The sequence below is a fragment of the Sinocyclocheilus anshuiensis genome, unplaced genomic scaffold (assembly GCF_001515605.1).
Source record: "Sinocyclocheilus anshuiensis isolate Anshui unplaced genomic scaffold, SAMN03320099.WGS_v1.1 scaffold51, whole genome shotgun sequence".
In the NCBI taxonomy this organism is placed as follows: domain Eukaryota; kingdom Metazoa; phylum Chordata; class Actinopteri; order Cypriniformes; family Cyprinidae; genus Sinocyclocheilus; species Sinocyclocheilus anshuiensis.
The window spans coordinates 1,394,169-1,401,165 of record NW_015548296.1 but is presented as its reverse complement, the minus strand read 5'-3'; the positions used below and the strand labels follow the sequence as shown (position 1 = coordinate 1,401,165).

Here is a 6,997-nt window from a genome sequence, read left to right as displayed (position 1 = left end):
AGGCGGGGCATAGAGGACCTACAATAATGTACAGTATTTGAAAAATAATGTGTTTTTTGAACATTAAAGCATGTCAACGTATTCTGTTACACCAAATACACAAAATAATGTTCTTTAAAAAAGCATCATATGACCCCTTTAAGCAAAAGTGACTCACCGGTTTGTTTCTGAACACAATACGCCTCAAAAGTCACTCACGTCACAACAGAGGCGTCAAATAAAATCCATTTCCTTTCTATATGACCTGCAAACACGGAATATATTTAAACATCATCATATTTCTCCAAAGATAAATGTAAAAAGATAATGTTTATGGAAAGACGTTGTGTGAACTGCCGACAGTCTAGTGACTGAAGATTTCCCCTTCATATCATCATAAACGTCATCACTCTGACTGACTAACTTACACACGAAACCACAAAAACAAACCAACCATTTGTGTGTTTGATGTCTGCGCATTTTCCACGTTTATCCGAATTTGTCAATCCCTGTGTGTTTTTTCCGTGGACTAATTACACCTGCAGTCGTCCTGTATAAGTTATGAGAGCAGCTCGACGGAAACCAGTGTCAGCAGCAACTTTCATTTCTGTCAGGAACTTCCTTGTTCGGTGCATCGCGTTTGTGTTAAGGGTACTGGTGTATTTTTCTCTTGACATATGTTTTAATCTGAAAGTTAGCTAGAAAACATAACACGACTTAAAATATTATGTTGTGGGTCATTTTACGTAATTTATATGCAAACCACTAACCATTTTAGTCCACCATATTAAAAGTGACAATAAACCAAAAATGGATGTCGCCCTCTCGTGGACGGAATTTAAAATAGCAAAATAAAGCAGAAGGGCAAGCATAGGCTAAAAAAAGGCATTTTTTTTGCCTGACGCCTGTTCAAAAGCGTAACGTAAGACACAAGGAAATAACTTTTACCTAGATTTGCATATTTTAGTCAATTCTTTACGAAGCTTTCCCGGATTTCTTTAGAAAAAACGATGAAAAGATGCCCATATTTTCTGCTAAGGATAAATTGTTTATTTATTTATTTGGATCCCCATTAGCTATGCCCTAAAGCATTACTAGTCTTCTTGGGGTCCACACCACACTTAACATTCATACATTATTACATACATTAAAAAATTAAGAAAAAAATAAGAAAATAAAAAGTTAAATACATTCTCCACATTCCAAAGCATCTCTATAAACATTTCTTCCACCCTTTTTAATATCTATAACACCTACTATATAAAACACGTATTGCTCATTCAATTAATTCCTATACCTCAAACTCCTATAAACCCCTCACATCCAGCACACTCCCTCTTTGAACTGTTGCCATCTGGTCGACGCTACAGAGCTCTGAGCACCAGAACGGCCAGACACAGGAACAGTTTCTTCCCTCGGGCAATCCATCTCATGAACACTTGACAATAACTGTGGAACACACACTATTTATTCACTCATACACTTATTTATCTAACACACATACTCAGTCTACACCTCAAATTTGCACAGAATATACCTGTACATACAAAACTGTCTATTGTAATATACCTGCACATGCAATTGTCAATTTATATATTTTTATTCCTTATTTACTTGTTCTATTTTTTATTTATTTTTTTTTTTTATTATCTGTGTTTTTTGTCCTGTCACTGTCATTCTGTTACACTGTGGAAGCTTCTGTCACGAAAACAAATTCCTCGTATGTGTAAACATACCTGGCAATAAAGCTCATTCTGATTCTGATTCTGATTCTGATTCTGATAAGTACAGAATTCCAAGGTGTGCTTTTACCTGCCTTTTAAAATCAATTTCTCGTGCTATCCTAATTAATGACAATGGTAAAAGATTCCATGATTTCATTGCCCTAAATGTTACTGTACATTTAAGAAAATTAGTTTTAGCATTAGGGGGTATAAATCTACCCTCTGTTGCTCGTCTAGTGGCATATTCATTATTTTTTTATTGAATGTTTTATTTGTTAGGGACAGATACAATAAACATAGATGAAAATGAAACAACAGTCATCCCATGCATGTACCATAGTGCTTTGCAACACCTGTCCCTAGGAGGGCTTTTATAAATTACAATTACAAAAAACTAGTACACAAATTTATAATACAAGTACACTAAACATGACTACAGATTTGTTGATGTATCAACCAAAATTTCGTGGCTTTCTTAAAATGATTATAATTTACAGTCGATTTTAAATAGTCAGGCAATGAATTCCAAAATTTTACACCTTTCACTGAGAGAACAGTCTGAGCAAATGATGTTTTACAATGTATAACTTTACAGTTTCCACTAGAAGCCGCTCTAGTGGATCTACTGCTTCCCTGCAATCTCTTGAAAAATGTACATAAGGGCATAGGAGCAAGACCATTTAAACATTTAAACACAAACTTTACATAATGAAAAAAGACAAAGTGAGCAAAGCTCAAAATCTTGTATTTGCTTAGGATCTGACAATGATGGTATCTTATTTGCTTTCTATCTAAAATTTTCAAAGCTCTATTGTAAAGACATTCAACCTGATTAATTATGGATTGATTTGTCTGAGACCAAATAGCTAATCCATATACCATATGTGATAATATCATCGAATTTAAAAACAGAAAAGCATGATCATATGTTAAACGATTTGCTTTAATTGTTTTACGCAACTTTTTAACATGACTGTTAAAAAGACACAATTTAACATGTGACTGAATGTTAGATTGTAATTGATTATACTCATCCAATGGAGTTTTAAAATGTAAAACCTTCCATGTTGATAACAGTGTTGCAGCAATCATCTTCAAAATTATCTTCCACTCTTAGCCATTTAAGATCAAAGTGCATACAATTCATATCCATACGGACACTGGAGGATTAATCTAATATTCTAATCTAATATTATTCTCATTATATCAAACGTAAAATATTGTCTACATCTCCTTACTACAGCTACCACCCTTCCCATTCTTTCACTATTGTTCTCAATATGCTTTGACCATGACAATTTATTATCCAGGGTGATACCCAATAGTTTTGCTTCCTTAACTTGCTGAATACGTGTTTTATTTATATATAATTTCAGCTCCGGTTTGGACTGTAGAGAAATATTAGACCCAAATATTGTACTCTTTGTTTTAGATGTATTTAGTATCAACTTGTTTTCTAAAATCCACTTTTCTATACTCTCCAACTCCTCATTCAAAATAGCCGTCAATTCAACCGACAGTTGTGCAGATGCTTAAACTGCTGTTTCGTCTGCATACATTGTTAATTTAGCACTTCTTAATACCAGATATAAATCATTTGTAAAAATGGAATACAAAAGTGGTCCTAAACAGCTCCCTTGTGGAACTCCACATTAAATTCCCCTTCTATCTGAATAACTTCCGTTAATAAAAAAAAAAACTCTCTGTGATCTATTATCCAAATAATTTTCCTTCCAAGCAATTACTGGTGGTCTAAATATATAACTCCAATTTTTCCAAAAGAAGCTTATGATCAGTAAGGTCAAATGCAGCTGTAAAATCTAATAAGACTGCTCCACATATCCTTTTTTTATCCACCCTTGATACCATCCATCTGTCATTTGTGCTAAAGCTGTGTCCTTTTCTAAAAGCATGCTGATAATTTGATATCAGATTATTCTGTGATACATAATAATCTTGTAATTTGATCAAATACTGCCTTCTCTAGGATCTTACTTAACACTGGTAACACACTCACCGGGCGGCTATTGGAGCCACTAAATTGTAGTTTTCTATCTTTAGTCAAAGGCATAATTTTAGCTTCCTTCCAGGCCTGTGGAAATATTGATTGCTTAAGACTCATATTATCTTGTTGTTGCAACAGTTCTTTATAGAAGGCTTTCTGTTGCTCCATCAATTCACACACCTGTTCATGTGTGATGTACAGTCCAGAGTCTTTCTCTTCATCCTTACGACCAGCCATGCTTTCCCACATGCAGGCAACAAACACAAGGTATAGGCGCCGACCTTTACTTCACTCCATTGCGCTTCAAAGCGATACAATGTATCGTCGAGTTAAACGTCTATACCTTGATGTAAAATCGTTTTATATTTGATTTTATGTTTGATTTTTTAGCGTCTTCTGGAGTGAGATCAGGACAGGTGTGACGCACTCTCACCTATTATGACAGCTTTAATTATTAATCAGATTTAATTCTTAATCAGATTTCGACACTTTAAATATATTTTTAATTTCCTCAAGAACAGAATAGGTGTCTTAAGGTTCTTCATAACAGAGAGGTATCTTTTCCTTCTGTACAATTTATGGTGCAAAAAACAAAGAAGTAAAAAATCATTTTTGATCTATATATAAATATATTTTTTATTACTTAGCAAGTGAACAAACTTCTCTAGTTTCTTAATGAAATTCCATACTATATTGGATTCATTTTTGTCCAGTGAATGAACACTAAAGAATCGGGAATTAGGAAATTCATGAGAAATTGGAGCTGCAGCTGGACAGTCCCTTCTAGTTCCATAGAAAAACCTAGATATGATGTGAATCACTCAGGTATTTTACAAACATTACAAACAACAAATGTGTGAAAGCTAAATGTGGGTACTTTTTGTGTAATGGCTGGTAAAATTGCTTAATGCTAGCCACTGTAACAAGAGATCCATGCCCCGTTATATATGTAAACCAAAAAAAATCAAAACATTGGCAAAAATAAAAATTAAAAATAAGTGTTTACAAAAATAAAAAATAAAAGTAGGATTTTTTTTCACAATTTACACCTTTTTATTCAAACAATCAAAAAGATGTTTAGCAAGCATGTTTTATTTAAAATGAAAAAGTGACTGGCAAAATTGGGAAAAATATCATTTTAATTTTTTTGCACATTTTTATTGCAAATAATCAAATACACATTCAGCAAGCAATTTATTTATTTATTTAAAAATGTTTACTACAAGAACTACACGTGGAATTATAGAATGTATATTTGAGTGGCAACTACAGTGGTAACTGTACAATATTGTACCAAAAAGAAAAAGAAAACCACAAACAAATTATGAAGAAAAAGAATGTACCTCTGTAAATGTACACTATTGTATATACAAAGTACATCTGAACACAGGTTTCTCTGGTAACAGATATCTGAATGGACAACTATAAATATATCTGACAAGACAATTCATTTTACGGTCTTGTTTCAATTGGACAGGAATTACATTTTAACAATAGTTATGATTACAAATAAAGAAAGAAAATCACCCTCACTTAATTTGTTCACAAACATACAATGCAGATTCAAGTGTATAATGATTGATTTCAGTTTACTCGATGAAAGAAAACAGTATGTGTGTGTAAACGGAGGCCTCGGCCAACAGCATACTATTAACATTAAACACACACCGCGAGTTTCCTGCTGTCATTTGCATGTAAAAGTCCCGCCCACAAAAGAACTCCAATAAGACAGTTTCCAGTTGCCTTTATGAGGTATCAGGAACAACACACACAGAATACTTCCAATCATTAACACATGAACAAATGTAACCAACTGTGAAGACGTTTTCAGAACACGACAACACATTCAGAAAATAACATGTAAGGAAAAGGCTTGTCCTCAAAAAATTCTGCGTTATTTGGGGGGGGGGGGCATAATCAGGCAGACCGTGTGATGAAGATTGTCAGACTTTTAAAGAGGCTTTTGGCACGCTTATCCTTTCAGAGTTGGAAAAACAGAGGAAAGCAAGCTACGTTTTTGCATGTATCCGCCATTGGTCTGTTTTAAGTCTTTCCCTTTTTTGCATCGTCAATCTCTAAAAGCTGCTGTTAGGCTGCTAAGATTCAGAATATACATACTGTACGTACACACACATACTAATACATAGATACCATGATACAGACCCAAAGGTGAGTAATGACCTAGTGAAAATGAAATAAAATCATGTTTCTTTTATCTGTTTTGTTTTTTTATACATGGGCGACAAAGAAATAATGTGCTTGCATGACATTCCTCATTTTTAGATCACTTTTTCCAGTTATAATCATGATCATTAAACTTATACAAAACATCAATCTCTTTTTTATGTGCCCTCTGATATAATAGTACAATAAAACCACATATTAATAATGTCAGAAGTGCTTTTGAATCTGTTTGTTAGGGAATCCACGTTTGCCATGCAAATATCTTGTGAATCCTCATGCAAAGATGTTCCTATTCCTTTATTTGGTGAGTTTAGGATTGGTGTGTTTAAGCAGAAACTGTGGATTATATGAACTGTAACTACTGATTATTGTATAACAGATTTGTAGAATCTGAAGAAAAAGACAGATTTGGATCAAGATGTAATGCTGTTATGTGACAAGGAGCGGCAAATTCATATCAGGAAAATGTGTTTCTATTTACTGAGATGCTGCGCCGTCTGTAACCTGATTCAAGATGCACCAAAGTCCGAGGGGAAGAATGTGTCCTCAGAAAGCACTTCCAACTGCTCGTTTGTCCTCAAAGTCTGACCCCTTATAAAATCAGTCGAAAAAAATTCCAAACCACTAATTTGGGATTAGAAAAGAGGGATTGCTGACGTCCATGTCTCAATCCAAACTAAAACAGTGTTGTAAAATCACTCCAATATTCCACATGTGTATATTAATTCCATACACACACACTCATGCTCAATCACGCAAGCATCCAATATCAGTTTGAGTCTGTTAAGTTGTCCACAGTTTTTCATGAAAATCCAAAGAGTCAGTATTAGAGGGTGCTCTTGGAATTACTAAGAAATTGATCACAGATCGAGGCTGTAAACCCTCAGACGGGGCAAGACTTGTCGGTGGGTGGTGGAGGGGGCGGTGGTGTTGGCAGTATGGTGGTGGTTGGGGATCCCCCTGCCGAACTGCTTTTTGGGAACACCACAGGCTTGGGTTTGGTGGCTGGGGGTTTGTTATCTCTAAAGCTGGAGCCGGAAGCTGACAGACCTGTTGTAGACATTGACAACAGAGGGCTTTTGGGACCCGAGGTTTTGCCGGGCCG

General features: G+C 34.8%; 1 protein-coding gene across 1 annotated transcript in view; it reads right to left on the bottom strand.

Moving 5' to 3' along the window:
* Window positions 1–576, bottom strand: part of LOC107655948 (inhibitor of nuclear factor kappa-B kinase subunit epsilon-like) — a 10,178-nt gene extending 9,602 nt beyond the window's left edge. Inside the window, exons 1-2 of the mRNA XM_016443583.1 lie at window positions 434–576; window positions 158–244 (exon numbers count right to left, since the gene is read on the bottom strand). The gene's annotated coding sequence lies outside the window, so the exon portion shown is untranslated. The remainder of the gene's footprint in view (window positions 1–157; window positions 245–433) is intronic.
* Window positions 577–6,997: the final 6,421 nt, after the last annotated feature.